The sequence below is a fragment of the Numida meleagris genome, chromosome 1 (assembly GCF_002078875.1).
Source record: "Numida meleagris isolate 19003 breed g44 Domestic line chromosome 1, NumMel1.0, whole genome shotgun sequence".
Classification (NCBI taxonomy): Eukaryota; Metazoa; Chordata; class Aves; order Galliformes; family Numididae; genus Numida; species Numida meleagris.
Genome location: NC_034409.1, coordinates 107,806,481 through 107,827,591, shown reverse-complemented (window position 1 = coordinate 107,827,591; position 21,111 = coordinate 107,806,481).

The window sequence follows — 21,111 nt, the reverse complement described above, 5'->3', positions numbered from 1 at the left end:
AAGATAACCTCTATCTTTGAACACATTAACTGATCTTAATATATTTTTATGTTTATGTTATATTTTTATAATTTTTATGTTATATTTTTATAATTATGTTTTCACTACTGAAAGAAAAGAGAATGAACATTGTTGCACCAGTGACTTCAGGAGTCTAGAAGAAATATATAATGCACACTGCTGGTCTTCCAGTGAAGTGACTTGACCTTGGGCAGGCACACAGCAGCGTCTTATGGCATCCTTCTTACAGGATGTCTTAGTTTCAGATGGAATGGAATTGTTTTCTTCAGAGTGTCTGGTATGATGCCATGTTTCGGTTCTAGGAGAAAAACACTGTTGATAACACACTGATGTTTATAGTTGCTGCTAAGTGGTGCTGTACAGAGCCAAGGCCATTTGTAGCGAAGGGCCCAAGAAGCTGGAATGGAATTAGGACAGCTGACATAAACTGGCCAAAAGGATATTCCATTTCATATGACATCAAGCAGAAGGAGTTCTGAAGGGAGTAGGACTTCATCTCACTATCTTCCACTGCTTGGAGGGCTGGCTGAGCATTGGTCAGCAGGTGGTGAGCAATTGCTTAATTGCTTGAGCATCACTTGTATGGATTTATTTATATATGTATAGTCATAGCTATTATCCTTTTCCTTTTCTCTGATTTCGTAAATAGTTTTATCCCAACCCACAAATTCTACCTTTTCTTGTTCCGATTCTTTCCCCCATCCCACTGGGAAGTTGGGAATTAAGTGAACAACTGTGGTGCTGAACCACCTGCTGTGTTAAACCACAACAATCAATTTGGCGCCCAACATGGGATTTGTCATGGGGACTGGAGTGACCACAGGACTGGTTGTGAGAGTTGTGGCATCTGCAAGGCCTGTTGCAGGAGCTGGAGCAACCACAGGGCTGTACCTTCATCCGTAGTGCACCTCCCTCATGAGGAATGGTTTTCTTTTTCTAGTCGCAGTACATGGAGCAACCACAGGACCTGTAGCAGGAACAACTGCAGGGCTCATCGCAAGGGCTGGAATGACAGCTGAGTCTGTTGCAATGCTCAGAGAAACTGCAGGACCTGTTGCAGGAACTGGAGCTGCTGCAGGGTCTGTCACAAGAGTTGGAGGATCTGTTGCATTGTCAACAGATCCAGAAGCATTCTCTTCCCCTTGAGGATGCTGAATGGTGTTAAACAGAGCTCAGTAGGCATAGGCCAGGCTCCAGAATGCTGGGGAGGCTGAAAGGCCTGAGTTCATGCATTCCTCTGCATCTTCACGCTGAAGTCAAGAAAAAGAAAACTCCTTATTTTTTAAACCAAACAAGTTAAGATAATCAGGAATAAAGAAGTTAGTTTTGAAGCCTAGTGAGGCCCTAGAACATTCTCCAAATTGCAAGAGAGGCAGTCAGCCTCTCTTGACAGTATTTATGTATAGGCTTATGAGGCATGGTTGTCTGCCAAAGCAGGGACCTGAATTCAGTGACCCAGGAGTTCTTTTCACCTCTGTACTTTGTATGTGCCTCTGCCATGCAAAATCATGATGGCCCTCAGAGACTGTAAAAATACTTCTCTTAATCCATTAATAAATTCTGTTTAGTGCCTACAATGCAGGGTCTTAAATGCTCTGCGCTGCTGAGATTTTTACAAGGATGTTGTGCTCTGCATTCAGTCAACAGAAGCCTGTAAGTATCAAAGGTCATTTATTTTTGCAAGGCCTTAGCATTTCTGGATTGACTAACAGGGAAGAGCTTCCATGATTCGTAGATACTTTTATGAACAGAAACAGCCTTACTGAGTGGTCTTACTTTGCCTAAGAGCTAGGTTTGCTTTCTTTGTATGTGCTAATCAGACCCTATCAAGTGCCAAAAGGTGCAGAGGGGAGGGGAGGACCAGGAAAATTATACTGCTTTTTAAAGAGAGACTGTAAGTGGGAAAGATGAATATCAGATACCTCATTGCTTAAAATGCCTATGTTTGAAACAAGAGAGCAATGAGAAAACTAGAGGTCGATAACACTAAGAGAAGAAGGGCCTCCTCTCAGAAAGCTATGCAACAAATCCTATTTTGCTAAGGAGATTCAATATTAGAAAACTTACTTTTCTAGGAAAGTCACATTGGAATTAAAAAGCAGAAAAATAAACAATGTTTCTGAGGTTTGGTAAATTCACACTTTGCTGTGAAAAAAAAACAAACTCAGAAAACAACTCTTTCACCTCTACTTATAGGCAGCTTTTTTCGCCTTGGTAGTGGCTTTTGCCCATATGCACTTTTCTACTAACAGACTTATCCATCAGTTTGCTTTGTTTCATTTTGCAAAGATAAAATGTATTCTTGATCCCTGTATTTGAAGAGCCCTTAGGAAAACATGACTTGAAGAAGGAATAAAAAGTTGTGGCAAAGGACTCAGTTCCGAGGTAATTTCTTCTAAACCTTGCTCTCAGTTTATTGCCCTGACAGAGTCTCTCGGTTGCAGAGCAGAGCCCTACCTCCCGCAGGGGATATACTGAGGATTATCTACCCTGAAATGAAAGTCTGTTGACCTAGGGAGAACAGTTCACTAAATAACAGCAGTTGTGAATTGAAGGGACCTGCGGGGTATTAGACACGGTATAAAAGCAATTTAAATGGGATAAGGAAAATATGTGGAAATAGTTTCAGGCAGGAAAGCTAGATAAGGTATGTAAATGAATACATTTGTGGGATGGGTAGAAGTTTTGTGAAAAAAGAATGCACTCTCCTTCCCAAAAAGGTGCTGGTGTCCCCTAAAATAGTAGCTGCAGAGGTTCTCCAGCCTGAGCAAAGCCCTATGGTCTCTGAAAGGTGCTCTCATGCAGCCGGCAGTGAGCTGGCCCCACCACATTTTCTCCATGCTGGAACTCACCCATCATACCATGAGGGATCACTCTGCATTTGAGACTCTCCCCTTGTCCCTGTCAAGAGACAGCCCTGCCTTCACCAGGGCATTCTGTGTTTTCAAGAAGATGATGAAGCTAGCAATGCTTGAGCTATATCAAATTAAAATTCAGTTTGTCAAGACCTATTGAACCAATATGAGGCTAAAGGTGATAGTTTTCTGGATCACATCACTATCAGTGATGAGAAATGTTGTCACCACTATAAGTTGGAGTCAAAATGGCAGTCCATGAAGTGGCAACATGTGAATTCCCCACTGAAGACCAAGTTCAAGCAGCAGCCCTCAGTGGATAAAGAGATGTGCACTGTCTTTTGGGATAGGAAACGTGTGATCCTTCTGGATTTCCCAGAACCTGAACTCTGACTGCTACATCTCGACACAGACTAAGCTGAAGGCTCAAACTTCCATAGTCAGCTAGAGAAGAATTATAGAATCATAGAATCATAGAATCACCAAGGTTGGAAAAGACCTCCAAGAACATCTAGCCCAACCATCCACCTACCAGCAATATTATCCCACTAAACCATGTACCTTAGTAAAATATCTAAACAGTTCTTGAATACCTCCAGGAATGGTGACTCAACCAACTTTCTGGGCAGCCCAGTACAGCCCCTGACCACTTCTTGTCATTTGCTGAATGTGGTTCAGGCCGCCTCATACCAGTCTGAAGACCATGGAGCATATTGTCCTGCCAAGCTCACCGTATAGTCTGGATTTGACACATTCTGACTTCCAGCTGTTCAGGTTGATGAAAGATGGACAGCATGGACAACATTTTCGTTGCAACAACATCGTCAGAGCAGCTGTGAAAGAGTGGGTCACCTCCAGTGGTGCAGACTTTTATGAGCGCAGTATGCAGGCTCTTGTTCATCATTGGTGAAAATGCACGGCTAGTGGTGATGAATATGCTGACAAATAGTGCTATGTAGCTGAGAATTTGCTCTGTCCAACTGTGTTATTGTGCTCTTTGTATCTGTTGTAGTTTCCATGGAAATAAATAGGAGGCATTACTTTCAGAGTGATCTATGTCTATCTAACAGTGAAAATTTGCTGTTGTTGAATAAGCTTCTGCAGAAATGATGGAATAGCTATGTTTTAAGTCATGCAAAATGAGGGTGAATAAAAAGGCCTTGTGTCTTGTACATGTGTCCACAAATCCAGAGCTCACCAGAGGCTCAGCTGTAACTGACAGTTCAAGTTATAACAGTGGCAAGGGCTGTCAGAAGTGTCTAGTGATGCTCACATTCCTCAGAGTTCGGGGCATTTCCTTTCAAGATCCCTTTTTATTGAAACTTTGTTTTATTTTCCCAAACAGCACTGCCTAGCACCTGAGAGAAACAAACCCCTCTGCGTATTACATGCTGGCTACAGCAGTCAACAATTAGCCAACAGGCTACAACATGTTCAACAGTAATTGCCAAGCCTGGACCTGAACTTCTCTTTAAATAAAAATAAATAAATAAATTAAAAAAAAAAAAAAAAAAAAAAAAGGAAGGTTCTGCTGTGATGTTTACAAAGCTCTCAGACATATGATCTGATTTTTGGATGGTCCTGTGTGGAGTGAGGAGTTGGCAGGGAGGTTGAGACTCGATGATCTTTGAGGTCCCTTTCAACCCAGGCCATTCTATGATTCTATGATTCTATGATCCTTATGGGTCCCTTCCAGTTTAGGTTATTCTATGATCCTATGTTCATATGATCTGATTCTAGGATTCTAAGGCAAGTCCAGTCCAAGGACATATTGTTGACAGCTCAGTTGAGTGTAGAACAGTTTGCATGCCCATTGAATGCCCTGGATTAAAGGAACATCAAATGACTTCTCTTGGAGAAGTGTGCCTTTTTGGTAAGGAGTGTTTAAGTGTAGCAGTGAGATGCCTGCCCGAGGAGCTAGAGATGAATAGGAAAATGAATTTCACCATTTTGGTCCAATTAAAAATATTCTGTCTGCTGCTTTCTCTCTGTCTCCATCCCGCCCTACATGGTTTTTCTTTTTTTTTTTTTTTTCTTGAAGAACTATTAGCACGTATTTAGGAAGGAAAATTGTCCCCTGAGTTAAATTAGCACCTGATCAAATGCGTGCAAAGTGCTAATTGCACTTTGCAGGCAAAACCAACAGAAAACAGGCTGTTAGGGCCCTGGCAAGCAGACATGAAAATTGAGGCCATCCTGAAGAGAGGGGAGCATTTTCAGACAATATTCCTCAGTGATAAAAGCTAGACTGTGACATATAAAAAAAGGGAGTGAATGGGTAGATGTTACTAAATAAGTGTATTAGATGACCCTTTTGGCCCATGCTCTCCACTTCCAGATATGATGAAATGCTACTTGAAGGGAGAACATGACCCATATATTTGGCTCCAGGACTTGCCCATGTATTTCCTATGGCCTGTGCAATCTCAGCAAGCACTTGTCTGAGAAATGGCTCTGGTTGCTTCTTGCATGCTTGATCTCTCATTTTGTCCCATCAGGACACATGCCAAGCTCTCTAAGGCAGATAGCATAGTTCATTCTGCTGCACTGACATGCTTCTTGTCTACTTAAATTGCTCAGGTGCAAAGGGAGCTGCTGAGAGGGCACAGGGGAAGGTAGTGCAGTATCGCCCTGGCAGAAGCATATAGAAATACTCCTGGAAGATAACAGATGAAGGTGTTAGCATGCTCCAACACTCAGTTTCTAAGCTTTCGAAGAATCATAGAATCATAGAACCAGCGAGGTTGGAAAAGACCTCTAAGATCATCCATTCCAACCATCCACCTACCACCAATATAACCCCACTAAACTATGTCTCTCAACACAACACCTAAATGTTTCTTGAACACCTCCAAAGTCGGTGACTCCACCACCTCCCTGGGCAGCCCATTCCAGTGCCTGACCACTCTTTCAGAAAAGCAGTATTTCCTAGTGTCCAGAAAAAAAAAAAAAAGACCTCTTTGAAGATGCAGCACTCAAGGAGAAGAAGGCACTGTGCCTTTAGGGGCACATGGCAGCACAAGGGACAGCAGAAACCCCTCGGAGATGTGCGAGATGAAGGTTGCTGGTCCCCAGAGCCAATGGTGCTGTGTATGCTAGCTACTTGGGAAATAGGGATGAGGCTGCCAGGTGCTGCAGCAAGCATTTGTGATGTCTGCTGGGACAAATGCCCACTACTTGGGCATTGCCTCCTGCCAGACCCAGGCAGCACCCTACATATGACCCTCAGTGAAAAGGTCTTCAGATTTTACTTCAATGCTGCAGTACTTCCAGTCTGCCACAGCATCTGACACCCTGTGCACGTAGGTGGCAAGACGGAACAGCCTTAAGTTGCACCAGGGCAGGTTCAGGTTGGATATTAGGAAGCATTTCTTCTCAGAAGGAGTGGTGAGGCAATGGCACAGGCTGCCCAGGGAGGTGGTGGAGTCACTGACCCTGGAGGTGTTCAAGAACCGTGTGGATGTAGCACTGAGGGACATGGTCAGTAAGCATGGTGGAGGTGGGCTCATGGTTGGACTGGGTGATTTTATTGGTCTTTCCAACCTTAAAGATTCTATAATCCTATGTTTCCAGACAGAGTGAAGGCTGCCTGCACAGCCTCATGCATGTACACTCTAGGAAACCTTTTACTTCTAGGATTATGCCTACGATTTTTCCCACAGTACTTGACATCATTAGATGTTTAGGATACACACCCAAAGGACTGAACTTTGTGGCCACTCAGGAACCATAGATTGGATACATTATTGTCGCTAATGCTTCTGTCTTTCTGTCAAGAAAGCTAGTACCTCATGCCTCCATTCCCAACACGAACATCCCATGCCTCCCTTTTACTAAAGCAGGCAGCCACCGCGGTCCTGCTTGGTGGCAGGGAGGTAGGCAGCTCCATGCACCAAGCATTATGCAGACAAGCCACGGACAACCTTTGTGTTATCCTTACATCAGTTTTTCCATGCGACTGAACTGATGCTTATGCACTTTTTTAGTCATCCTTTTGCCTAATTCGCTTACTTCAGTAATTAGTCAGATTATGTTAGTACTTCTCCTCTAAATAATCTTCACCTTTGAGCAGGAAGCATGCTAATTTGCCAGAAAGCTACACGGTATTTGCATTTTTTTCCATATGATTTGGTAGCATCAATGCTTAAAGCAGGTGCAATGCTAATAAGGCAACTCGAGCGATCAGCCCAGGTAGAGATTTGTGGATTGCACAATAATTGGTTTGGAAAGTCTTTGCATGTCTGTGCTCAGCACTAATCTTAGGTGGGAGATGGGGCATAGAGGGAAGCTGAGCAGATAAACCTGGCTGGTAGGACACAGCACAGCTGGGCAGGAACAAATCTTCCAGGGTCTTGCTGGGGAGCAGAGATGTGTCACAGAACCATAGAATATCCTGTAGACTACAACTCCTGGCTCCACACAGCACCACCCAACACAGCTTGTGTCTAAACCCTACTGCACTGGACCTGCTGAGCAGGGAAAGGCAGAAGCAGCTCCCATCCAGGCGATGCTCAGCCTGCAGGTGCTCCCACTGCTCCTGGCAGGTCTCGAGGTCAAATAGGACTTGACTTAAATTTCCTTCCACTGCAAATGTTTCCTTGAGTTAATCATTTCTCAACAATAGATAATCACAACACACGCCTGTATTTTATTTTAAAATAAAAGCAGATAGAAAACAGGCTGATTAGTGGCAGAAGTTGCTGGTTTTGTTTTTTTTTTAATATAACTTTCAGCAGGTGGAAAAGCAATCAATTTTCAATCTGATTATGTTGTTTTGATTTATTCTTCTCAGGAATCCTTATAAGGACTTTCAGCAAATTGTGGCCTCATTTAAGAGTACGGATGGAAAGGAGGCACAGGAGGGCCAGCACACTTCCCTGGGGAGAAGGAGAGAGGATGACACGTGTCAGCTCACTGAGGTAAAGCAGGAACCCGTATTTGTTTCAAACACCTTCTTTAAACAATCAAGAGGATCCTATGTGGGGACTCCCTCAAGGAAGCCAAACCCTGAGGACCTTGTGCTCTACCTCCACCTGGGCAAAACCTCTCCCTGCCTTTCCTTAGGAGGTTTGCCTTAGCAGAGGGCAGGCAGAAGCCATGGAAGAGCTCTGGGGACGGGGCTCTGTCCCTACTCCAGCAGCCTGCAGGCACCCTTGAGATATGTCCGAGAAGGAGATGTCCACTGGATTTGACTGGGAGCCACCAGCTTGATTCCAGCTGCACCTCCAGCCACAGTGCTAATGCACTTGGGCTGGGCTGGGTTCCCAGTGTTTCACTTGGGAATCCCTGGACATATATAGAATCACAGAATCATTTGAGTTGGAAGGGACCCTTAAAGGCCATCTAGTCCAACTCCCCTGCAATGAACAGGGACACCTACAGCTCCATCAGGTTGCTCAGAGCCCTGTCCGGCCTGACCTTGAGTATCTCCAGGGATGGGGCATCCACTGCCTCTCTGGGCAGTATACTTCCCCTGCTTTGATTTCAGTGGGGAATAAAGAGCCTGCATATTTTGTTGCCTCTGAACACAGGTGCTTTTAAACTGAAAGCACTTTTTTCCTTTTGCTTTCAGGTGTATCTGCTTACCCTACACAGGGACAAGAGCACACAGAGAGCAGTGGCTGCCTCATCTCTAAGAAAAACACCTTGCCATAAGTTCTGTCCTTTTCCAGAGAGAAAACAAGCCCTGGTTTTACTGCAATTAAACTCACTGACCTCAGCTGAGCCAGCCTTGCCTGTGACCTGGAGCTGCAGGGATCTCCAAATGCTGCCATGTGACGGCTGCACCGAATGACCCGCGTCAAGCACTGAAGGGCAGCAGTGAGGTTGGCTCAGCATCCACCTCAGCCACATCTGACAGCCCTTCCCACACATAGAGGTGACATTCAACAGGCGGCCACACTTGGCCATCCCGGCAGAGCCCAGCAGTGCCAAGCGTGGGCGGACTGGGGCAGGGGTAGCCGGTGGGGTGGCCCTTGGGGACCCATGTCCTCACTGTGCCAATGAACCAAGAAGCACTGACTGCTTCCAACTTCCTGTTGCTGCTGATGCGAGCTGGGTGCATGTTCCCCAGTCAGCCTCATCACTGTTTTACTCTTCAAAAAAAGCATGCACTCAGGTGACTTGTTACAGATTGACAGCACCAGGAATTAAGGACATTTTTCAATGCAAACATGATGTTATATCATTACGCATGCTCTCAGGGCACCGCAGTGTGAGGAAAGTGAGGAAAACATCTCTCCGCTTAGAGCAAGGCGATTTTCTAACTGGGACAAGAGAAGAGTTGTCCTGGGCCAGAGCCAGGCAGAACGGATTGCTGGCCAAGGGAGAAGCTTTAGTCCTCTAAAGTCTCTCCAAAATCCCATTGGCAAAGCTGAGTTACACCACTGAGAAATAAACATCCTCAATTTAAAAACTGCAGTGACAAAAACTGTACAAAACACAGGCAATGGGCATTGGAATTTGGCACACATCCCTTACATTCCACTTTGTCTCAGTCAGAAACATTGATGGACCTTTTGCCTGGCTTGACCCAAAGCAATAATGCCTTCCTAAGAGGAAGAGATGTTTCTTAAACTTGACCCACACTCGTGTGATTCTCATCTCATGCTTACCTATCCTTAATGAGCCAACACTTCGGTGAGGCTTAGCAACTCAAGGGCTTGCAAATAGACCTGAAACAAGGGGACTCTTGCAGAGCATGGATAAAAACTAAAACAAAACCTTGAGCTGTCCGGTGGAGGACTCACATCATGGTATAAGGCTGTGCTGTGCACACACACTAAATAAAATCTTGCCAAGGACAAAGCCACAATGCCGATAAATGACCTGCACTGCTTTGAAAAATGAATATATATTATCCCTCTGGATTACAATAAAGGAATATGTCTTTTCCTATCAATGAGGAGCATCCTACTGTTTATTTTAGTTTGAAGACTTGCTGCCAGAAAGGAAATGAGAATATTATCTCTAATGAGTCTTCTCATAACAGTAATTTTCTGAAAGAGGTACCAATTCTAGATTTGTGTCAATAGTCACTCATCTGCAAGCCATGGAATAAATCTCCCAAGCTTATTACAGTATACAGCCTCACTTCTCCACAGCCATTGTGATAATGTCTTGACAGAGCAGCAATTCAAATTTTAATAGTGATACACGTTCTTCCCATGTGTGTACAAACACATCTCAACTCAGTTTGTGCCTCTGGTCTCCTCTGAATCATCTAGTCCACATTACTTTTTCCCATTTATCTGTTGATTCTTTGCCACATTCTGGCTGCTTATCGTTTAAAATACCACCCCAGAGGGATGACATCCTGCCTCATTTCTTTGGAGGTTCTTCATTTTAAATAATTTGAGCCGTGTCTGTCAAAGCCATTTGATGGAATGAAGGCAATGTCCAGGAGGTCCCTCTGGTGTCCCTGGGAGGCTCAAAACCCTCATGTTCCTCATCACATCTACAAATGAGCCAGAGTTCACTTGGCTCCTTGGTCTCAGCACTGGTTGGGTGAATGAAGCCCTAATCAAAAAGGCTTTACAGAACAAAGGTCTAGCTACTTTTAAGCCTGTTTTCAAGAGTGACCGAGATGTGTCAGAAGTCTTTAATCCAATACATACCCTTGCACCATGTGGCAAGTGATGTGAATAGGCAAGAACAAGTCTGCAAATCAAATCCACTGCTTTGAGTACAAGTTGGGTAAGAACTTTGCAAAGACATCCTTCTGCCTGGCCTTTGCACAAAAAGGTTGCATTGAACCATGTCTAATTGTTTTGTCTGGTCTAGATTTGATCACTCTGGGTCGTATTCCTCCATTTTTGAAAAGAAAGTGTGTTAAAAAAATAAAGTAATGCTTGAGGGCTATGCAGAAACTTGGAGGTCCCCACACGGAGAATGCTGTTTAAAATATAGTGACACTATTAACAATGACAAAGGTGTGCAGCTGAACAGGGCAGGATTTTAACGGACCAATAAAGCAGAAACTTCAGCCATGGAGAACATACTGAGTATACATGACACCAACTTGTTTTTCCCAACATGTAAAGACCTCAGTAACCTATCAAGCAGCCAAAAGCATCTGAAACCTTTGCAGGATGCCCTTCACCAGGACTTTGAAAATGAGCGCTCCTGGTCAAGGACATGCTGGCTGAGTATACCCACAAGGAGCAATTAATTTATGTGGCCTGGTATTAACTGAAAACCCACAAGGTACCTGGAGTTGTCCTGTTGTGGCTGGGTCCAGATCTCACTCCAAGAGCACAAACACTTCCCATCCTCCCCTGAACAATACTCTCCTTGGACACAAGGTCCCTGTTGCGTATTCAGCTGCATCAGCCTTAGCTTCCAATCTGCTGTTTACTTCCCTGAAGACTGCTGCATTCAGACAATGCAATTTCCAACAGTTTCCTCTTCTTCTCCACCTTAGGAAACCATGGGTTTGTGTCCAGGTCATCACTCAGAAAGTTTTGGACCGGCCTCAGACCAAAGAAAGAAGGTGCCTTTCCTGGGGAAATCTGTGTTTTAAATCTTCCAGGAAAAGGAGATTTGAGTAAATACTGGAAACCCAGAGTCAGGATCTCCATAATGATGGGAATTACAGACAAGGGGACTGCAGAATGCTTCCACACCAGCACCAGTGTTTTGGATCCACGTCTGCAAACTTTGCACTGGCATAAACAGCTATGCACATAAAAATGCAGCAGTGAATTTTTTGTATTTCCTCATAAGCTGCTAAAGCGAGTGAGCCAAAATGAAGGTTTGGGGAAGTTCACAAATCTTACAGTCAAATTGAAAGACCAAATCTCAAGCAAACTTGAGCAAATGCCTTCCATTTGTAAACCACAAGATAACCTTAGACTGTGATTAAAGTGAGCAACATAGAAGGATTATGGAGACCAAATCCACTTCTTTACTCTGAGACCCTTTCAAGACTAGAACAATGTGTCCAACCCCGTTTTCCAAGTGAGCTGAATCCTATCCTTACATCCCAGAGATGATTAAGCATGGGACTGCAGAATGCTTGGGCCATAGGGCTTGCCATTCACAACCTGATGCCAAGCCCTTTCTCAGCTGTGCATTGCACGTGCAGTTTGAGCATCCCCACAGATCCTACAGACATCAAAAAACTTTGAGCAACTCAAGTGCAGGTTTCCCAGGATTTGTCCTCTGCAGACTCCTCCCCGCATGTTCATCTCACAAACATACTTCTCCTGTCAGCTGCTGGGATGCTGGCACTGGAGCTCACCTGCCATCATCTTGTACCGTAGCAGAGTTTATGGCTTTTGGTCTTTTGTCCTGTTGATCTAAATTGGCTCAAAGATGTTCAGGAAGTGCTTTGTGGTCCAGAGTGCAGTGAGGTGTGGGGAGATAACTTTCTGCAAACACTGCTGGGCAGGATGGGCCTTGACAGGGAGAGCCAAGCCTTAGGTGTTCCTAATGGCAGCAGGTCTACAGCTCCACAGCCTCTACTTTACCTGCCCCATTTTCTGCAACTGGTTTGTGCCCTTTTCTTTGACATTTAAAGGACAAGAGCCAGAGAGCTTATGTTTCTGCTGGCCTTCTCAAAGCACAAGGTGTATTCCTGCTAAGCCAGAATAAGCTGCACAGAAAGTAAATGTACAACCAGGGTCCTACAGCAGTGTTGAATGCCAGCCAGGGTTGGTGGCAGCCAGTGAGTTTGCGGACGTGGGAAGGACACTACTTGGAAGTGTGACAGAAGACCTTGATGACTCCAGACATCCCTGGTGCATGCACAATGGTTACCTCAGTAATAGGTGTGAAAAGTCCCAGCTTGTTCAGGAACAGGCCTTGCCACCCTCCCTCTCCATGCAGGATCCTATTCTCAGCAGGCTGACAATGCCTAACCCACCCATCACACACTGTGGGCACACCAAGTATTCAAGAGGGGCCATCCTTTGGAAAGGAGGGCCTATTTTCAGCTGCAGCCTTTTGCTGAAGCAGCAAAGCTCTGGCCAGAGGCCCTGGCATTTTGCAAGGCTTCGCTGGATTGCTGTGCCAGCTGGTTCCTCAGTATGGCAGTGTCACAGTATCCACACCAGCCGGGGTAAAATGATAGCTTGTTAATGTCAGCAGCTCGAGTTGGTGAGGATGCGCTCTTTGCTCCTTCTCAGCTGAAAAACAAAACGGCTTTGCCACTCCTCAGCAGTCAGCGGGGACATGTCCTAAGAACTGGCTGAGCCTGGGCACCTGAGGGAAGGAAAGAAAGGGGGAAAACTGCTGCTTATTGTGCTGACAGAGAGGTGCCAGCTCTGAGACGCAAGGGGAAGAAGGAGACAGATGTCTTCTGTGGCTAGTGCTCAGTGGCAGGTACAGCTGCATTAAGGCAGGCACAACAAAAAGTCATCAGACCGCACTGTCATGGTAGAAGGGGCGTGTTTCTTGGTTTCCAATTGCAACCTGGACATACTTGAGACTAAAGGCTTTAATAAACAACAGTGCTCGCAAGGCTAAATTCCTGCTGCAATTCAGCTGGAATTAATACAGGGCCAGTTGTTGTTCACTACCCTTCTCTTTCCTTTGGCCCCTATATACCTCCACCCCACACATTTCTGTAGATAAGTCTTTCCTCTTTCCAGACAGCGCCTCACCATTTGACAGCATGCAGACATGTTCAGTCGTGTTCCCACCACAGGTTTCATCATGTATTCCATCATGGGTCCCATCACATGTCCCATCATGTAGTCCCATCACGGGTCTTATCACAGGCCCTAGTATGGATGCAGTGTTAACATGTAGGACACGCACCGGCAGCTGGAGCCTTGGCTGCACTTGCAGACAGGGCTCTGTGTGAGCTCAGGTGAGACAACGATGATCCAGGGGTACAAACAGGAGTTGCGAGGAGTGTTTGCACAAGGGCAGATCTATAGCTAAAGTAGCACCACGGTTTGGCATCTTCATCTCCCAGCAGAGCTAGCAAGGGGGCCTGCATGGTTTGAAATCAGCATGCATAAGCACACTGCTTAAAAGCTGCAGCCATTCCCCTCTTCACTCTGTCTCTGCAGGAACCCAGCTGGTGTCCAGGGAATGCCCCAGGTAGCATCCCTGCCCCCTTGCCTACAAACTGGCCCAGCATCAGCTCTGGCCCTGAGTGTTCAAGTGTTGGAACAGGCTGCCCAGGGAGCTGGTGGAGTCACCATCCCTGGAGGTGTTCAAGAACCATGTGGATGTTGTACTAAGGGAGATGGTGTAGTGGGGAAATACTGGTGGTATGTGATGGTTGGGCTAGGTCATCTTAGAGGTCTTTTCCAACCTTGGTGATTCTATGTTTCTAAGTTAGGGGGGGGAGTTCCACCTAGGCACAACTTTGTCTTCTGCCTTGAGACCTCTTCTTCATTGCTTCACACTGGGGATAGTTTGCTTCCACTTGGAAAGCAACCTCAGCACCTGTGTATTGTACACCAACAGAGCATTTCTTTACTTTAAAAAGGGGCTAATGTCTAACCCACCATAACAACTCTGGTCTAGGCTCATCTCTCAAAGCCCTCAGTGACTCGTAGATTGGCTTTTGTGCCCAAAAACTCCTCTAATTTTTCCAGCTCTGCCAGCGCGTATAAAGAAAAATATTACCTCTGTCTGTAAACCTTTGACCTGGTGGTGTCCTGAGACATTGCAGCTACAGCAAAATATACTGGAGGCCTCTGTGCCTGGTTCTTTTCCAAGATAAAGAAAACATTTCACCTCAGATGCTTAAGAAACGTGAGTTTACATCTGATTCATTGGAGGACGTTACTCTGCAGTGCAGGCAGGCGCTGAGTAACTCCTCTGAGCCCCGAGCACTGTGAGGGTGCACAGAAGAACACAGGGAGAGGTTTCCTCAACACAGTAACTGGTCACATCAGGCTGACGCCATCTCTCCAAGGCATCCATGCATGCAAGCCCATCCTGCAGCAGCAGGCAATGAAAGGCCTGTGCAAACAAAACCACAAATTCTACGGATATGCATTATTCCTTCCATTCATACCATCTGCTTTACTGCAAAATTTATAGGTAAAACATTGCCAGGCTCAGATTTCTTGGGTTTTTTGTTTTGTTTTGTGTTGGTTTTTTTTTACATTTTTTTTATCTTTTGGCTAAATCAATGTATTTCCAGCTGCTATATTAACAACTCAAATGCCAGTCACACGGTTGGGCTGCTTTCCATAATTAACCAGGCATGAATCGGAATGAGAAGCTGAAATTACATCGAAGCCCCCATCACCGGCACACCCTGTGCTTCAGCTCCAGGCAGCAGAACAGCACAGTCCAGCTGCAAAATGATCACACACTGAGTTCCACCGCACGCTGTCAGAGAGCATTTACAATTATTCTGGATTTTAGGGCAGCTTCTGCACTTTATCCTATCAAACCAGAAGAAAACACGTATTGCCTTTAGATTTTGTGGTTTGTTTGTTCAGTAGTTGCTTTTTTTTCCCTTTTAGTTTGTGTTACTGAACCAGAAATGAATGGCTATGTGGATATTTCTTCAGCTGGAGGCTTTGTCTCAGAGTTATCTGTCTGATCCCTGGGGGAGTACAGGTGGGCTGCTCTTTCCTAGGAAGACAGGAGAGACATAGACCTGTTGGAGAGCATCTGAAAGAGGGCCACAGAAATGATGTGAGAGATGGAATACTTCTCCTATGAGGACAGGATGAGAGAGCTGGGGCTGTTCAGCCTAGAGAAGAGAAGTCTCCAGGGGGATCTGAGTGCTGCCTTTCAGTGTCTAAAGGAGGTTGTAAGAAAGAAGGGGGCAGACTCTTTAGCAGGGTCTGTTGTGATAGGACAAGGGGAAATGGTTCCAAACTAAGAGAGAAGAGATTTAGTTTGGATATAAGGAAAACGTTTTTTACAATAAGGGTGGTGAGGCACTGGCACAGGTTGCCCAGAGAGCTGGTATATGCCCTGGAGACACTCAAGGTCAGGCTGGACAGGGCTCTGAGCAACCTGATGGAGCTGTAGGTGTCCCTGTTCATTGCAGGGGAGTTGGACCAGATGGCCTTTAGGGGTCCCTTCCAACTCAAATGATTCTATGATTATATGAGATAGAAATGAATGTTATGGCAGCTTCACTGGTTCACCCACTGGTTCCACCGCTTGTTTGAGTCTTCTGTGCAGGCCAGTCTATGTTTCTCTCACTCCATGCCCTCCTTCTTAAGGAGTTAAAATGACAGGGGATTACTTATCGCTGGAAGAGCAAAGCCAAGCCATGGGACTCACCCTAGGATGTCATCTCTGGTTTGTGCTGCTAGAGAAACTCCTGCCAAGCAAAAAATCTTCAGCGATTGCTTGTCTTTACAAAATCCTTTCACTGGCTCCACAGAATCACTCTGCCACCACTAATGAAGTTCACTGTGTTCCATTTTCTCCACACTGATGTGACAGGGCATTTGTTTTGTGTTACATTCAGGTGAGACTTTCAGCTGCCACACCAAAAATCAATGGGACAAAAGGAGCACTCAGGAGAAGCCAAAATGCCACAGAGCCAAATGAGCCAGTCATGCTCCTGCTTTCTGTCATACAGAGTCATATGTTGTGGTGTTGTGAACCTCATAAGCAAAATGCTGACACATTCAGATTCTGAAACAAAGCTTTCTGTAGCTTCCCTCACCCTGCAGCCTGCTGAGAACATAAATTTAAGCCAAGCATTCTGCATTACTATTTTGTGGGCTGTTTGGAAGTGGTTCATAAATTATCAGAGAAAAAAGGCCAGGCATTAGTGAATGCTTTGGGAAGTCAGCATTGCTGAGATGGGTTTGACATGCTTTTTTTACAGCGGGTTCAACGTGCATAGCCTGTGAAATGCCCAAGGAGCCTTCCAGCAAAACCAGGCAAGACGAGGTGAGATGTCCGAAATACTTCTTAAGTAAAAACAAACACGAACAGTGAAAAAGCAGGAAATTAAAGCCCAGGCCTTCCTTAGGCAGCACTGGAAACCACTGGGCAGGCTACTCTCAATGATCTCTACAGCTCTGCACTGAGCACTGCCATAGGCTCAGGGTGGCTTATCTCAAGGAGTGGGTTATCTCGAGATAAACACCAGCAGAGCCAAATGTCATGCCAGCCCTCAGCTGGGCATCCCAGGCTGGGTCATATGCTGTGTATGGGGGAGCAGAGCACCCCTTCTCCTTATCACTGAATCACAGGGTGGGTGAGGTGGGAAAGCACCTCTGTGTTCCTCTGGCCCATCCCCTGCTCCAGCAGGGACACCCAGAGCAGGGTGCTCAGGCCCATGTTCAGGTGACTTCTGAAGAGCAGGAGGTGGACAGCTTGGGAGGCATCTGCTCACTCCATCCCCCTTGTTTCCATCCTCCTTGTGAGGGGCAGAGTATGGAGAACAAGGGAGGTGGGAGAGGGGCTCCCAGCCACTTTTCCAGGGAAAATGACAACATAATGAGCAGGGGGACAGCACGTGGAGTCCTGTATTGAGGGACTGGTGACAGCCCAAGTGGGTGGAAAGAGGAGAGAGCAGGGACAATGGCACTGCACAGCTTCCTTCTGAGAGCATTGTCAGTGAGGGAAGGAGAAAGAAAACTGAAGTAATTGCTGCTGGGAGGAAAAAAAAGAAGAAAAATAAAAATATTGCTGGAGGAATACACGGGAGATACTCAGAAAAATACCATACATGACCTTTCTGTTTGGCATTTCCTTCCAAGCAGAGGGCTACGAAATCTCAAAGACATGGGGCTGCTGCCATCTCTTGGCCAACATCAGAGCTCCTGGTGCTGCCTGATTTCAGAGATCAGAAACACAGCCATCACTTTCTTCAGTTGTCTTTTTCTTTTCCAGAGCAGATAGATACATGTATAAAAATCCTTTGGTATGGCACCTCTGAGCAGAACATTGGAGTTATCAAGTAAACAAAACTGTCTGTGTGCAGACATTATGCCAGAGATGCAAAGTTTTGTACATGCTGAGCACATGTGCTCAGTTAGCTGTCTCTTTACTACACAGATGCCCTGAGACACAGAATTTCATAGAAGCTATGTGCCTTTTCCCTTGACAGGAGGCGGCTAAAAAAGTCCCCAAGGCATCTGAGACCCCAAGAGATTGCATGCTGAATCTATGCCATGTGGGGCTTCCCAGCCCCCATGGGCTGAGCACCCATCCTCAAAACAGCTCCATAGAATCATAGAATCTTTAAGGTTGGAAAAGACCTCTAAGATTACCTAGTGCAACCATCCGCCATTGTTGCCCACTAAACCATGTTCCTTAGTACCACATCTACGCATTTCATGAACACCTCCTGGGGACGTTGACTCCATCACCTCCCTGGGCAGCCTGTTCCAATGCCTCACCACTCTTTCAGAAATGAAGTTTTTCCTAATATCCAACCTTCCTAATATCCAATCCTCCCCTCATGCAACTTGAGGCCACTCCCTCTCATCCTATCTCTGTTACCTGGAAGAAGAGAATGACCTTCACCTCTCCACAACCTCCTCTTGGGTCGTTCTAGATAGTGATAAGGTCTCTCCTAAGTCTCTTCTTCTTCAGACTGAACAATCCCAGTTCCCTCAGCTGTTACCCATAAGCTTGTGCTCCAGATCCTTCAGCTTAATTGCTCTTCTCTGGACACGCTCCAGGGCTTCAGTGCCTTCCTTGTAGTGAGGGACCCAAAATGGAACACAGCACTCAAGGTGCAGCTTTGCCAGCACCAAGCTCAGGGGGATGATCACCTCCCTGTCCCTGCTGGTACACTAGTTCTGATACAAGCCAGGATGCCATTGGCCTTCTTGGTTACCTGGGCACACTGCTGGCTCATGCTCAGCCAAGCGTCAACCAACATCTCCAGGTCTTTTTCCTCTACGCAGTCTTCCGACACTCTGCTCCAAGCCTGTAGCATTGCCTGGGGTTGTTGTGGACAAAGTGATGGCACTTGGTCTTGTTCAGTTTCATCCCATTGGCATCAGCCCAGCGATCCAGCCTGTCCAGATCCCTCTCTAGGGCCTTCCTATTCCCAGGCAGATCGACATTTCTGCCAACTTGGTGTCATCTGCAAACTTACTGAGGGTACACTCGATGCCCTCATCCAGGTCATCACTGAAGTTACTGAACAGGACAGGCCCCCATACTGACCCCTGGGGAACAGCACTCATGACCGGTCGCCAGCTGGATTTAACTCCATTCATCACACTCCCTGGCCCAGCCATCCAGCCAGTTCTTTATCCAGCAAAAAGTGTACCTGTCCAAGCCACGGGCTGCCAGCTTCCCCAGCAGAATACCGTGGAAGACAGTGTTGAAGGCTTTGCTGAAGTCTAGGTAGATTACATCAACAGCCTTTCCCTCATCCACAAGGCAGGTCACTCAATCATAGGAGATCAGGTTGGTCAAGCAGGACCTGCCTTTTGTGAACATTTGCTGGTTGGGAAGATCCCCTGATTGTCCCACACGTGCCTTGTGACTGCACCCAAGATGATCTGTTTCATAATCTTCCCTGGCACTGAGGTCAGGCTGTGGTTCTCCAGATCCTCCTTACGACTCTTCTAGTAGATGGGATCCACACTGGTAAGCCTCCAGTCCCCTGGGACCTCTCCAGTTGACCAGGAATACTTGATAGATGGTGGAAAGCTACTTGGCAATCACCTCCCCCAGCTCCCTCAGCATCCTCAGGTGGATCCCATCTGGCCCCATGGACTTAAGACAGTCCAAGCAGAATAGTAGGTCTCTGACTGTTTCTGCCTGAATTGTGGGGAGTTTATTCTGCTCCCCATCTGAGACTTCCAGGTCAGGGGGTAGAGTACCCTGAGGATAACTGGTCTGACATCTAAGACACACATAAAGAAGGCACTGAGAACCTCAGCCTTTTCCTTATACTCAGGGTCACATTCCCCACTGCATCCAGTATAGGAAAGTGACTCTCCTTAGTCCTCCTCTTACTGTTAATATATCAGTTAAAAAGTTTTTTCTCTTTTACTGCAGTGGACAAGTTGAGTTCAAGCTGGGCTTTTGCCTTTCTAATTTTCTCCCTGCACATCCTAACAATTTCTTTGTACTCTCCCCAAGTTGCCTGTCCCTTCTTCCACAGGAGGTAGACTCTCTTTCTCCTGGAGCTTCAGAAAAAGCTCCCTGTTCATCCATGCCAATCTTCTTCCCCACTGGCTCATCTTGTGGCACAGGGGGATAGCCTGCTCCTGTGCCTTGAAGACTTTGTTCCTGAGAAACATCCAGCCCTCCTGGACCCCTTTACCCTTCAGGACTGAATCCCAAGGGACTCTCCATACCAGCATCCTGAACACTTCAAAGTCCGCCCTCCAGAAGTCCAAGGTAGCAGTTTTGCTCTGCCCCTCCTGACTTCATCAAGAATCAAGAACTCAACCATTCTGAGGTCACTCTGCCTAAGACTGCTCCCAGCCTCCACATCTCCCACCAGTCCTTCCCTGTTTGTGAACAGCAGGTCTAACAGGACATCTCCCCTGGTAGGCTCTATTACCAGCTATGCCAGGAAGTGTTATTCCATACACTCTATAAATCTCCTAGACTGCATCTTCTGCACTGTATTATATTTCCAGCATGTCTCAGGGAAGTTGAAGTCTCCCATGAGAACAAGGGCTGGCAATCACACAGCTGCCAGCTGTTTGTAGAACACCTCATCCATCTCTTCATCCTGGTTAGGTGGTCTATAACAAACCCCCACCAGGATGCCAGTCTTGTTGGCCCTCCCCCTGACCCTTACCCACTGAGACTCAGCCTTATCATTTTCAGCCCCAAGCTCAGCAACATCAAAGTACTCTCTAATACAGAGAGCCACATCACCGCCTCTCCTTCCTTGCCTATCCTTTCTGAAGAGCTTGTAGCCATCCATTGCAGCACTCCAGTCAGGGGAGTGATTCCACCATGTTTCTGTAATGGTAACTAACTCACAGTTTGCCTGCCACATGATGGCTTTCACCTCCTCCTGTTTGTTGCCTATGCTGTGTGCATTGGTATAGATGCACTTCAGCCGAGCCTCTTGTCTCACCCCCAACTCCATCATCATTCTTCTGGGCTCATTTCTAGCAAGCCTGGTTTTATCTCCTTCCCCCTTCACATCTAGTTTAAAGCCCTCTCTACAAGCCCTGCCAGCTCCTGGGCTAGGATCCATTTCCCCCTTTAAGACAGGTGAGATCCCTCAGCAGACATCAGGCCAGGCACCAAGCAAACTGCCCCATGGTCAAAAAAGCCAAAATCCCTGTTATGGCATCAGCCTCTCAGCCACATATTTATCAGATGGGTTTTCCTGGTCCTCTCAGTATCCCTTGCTACCACT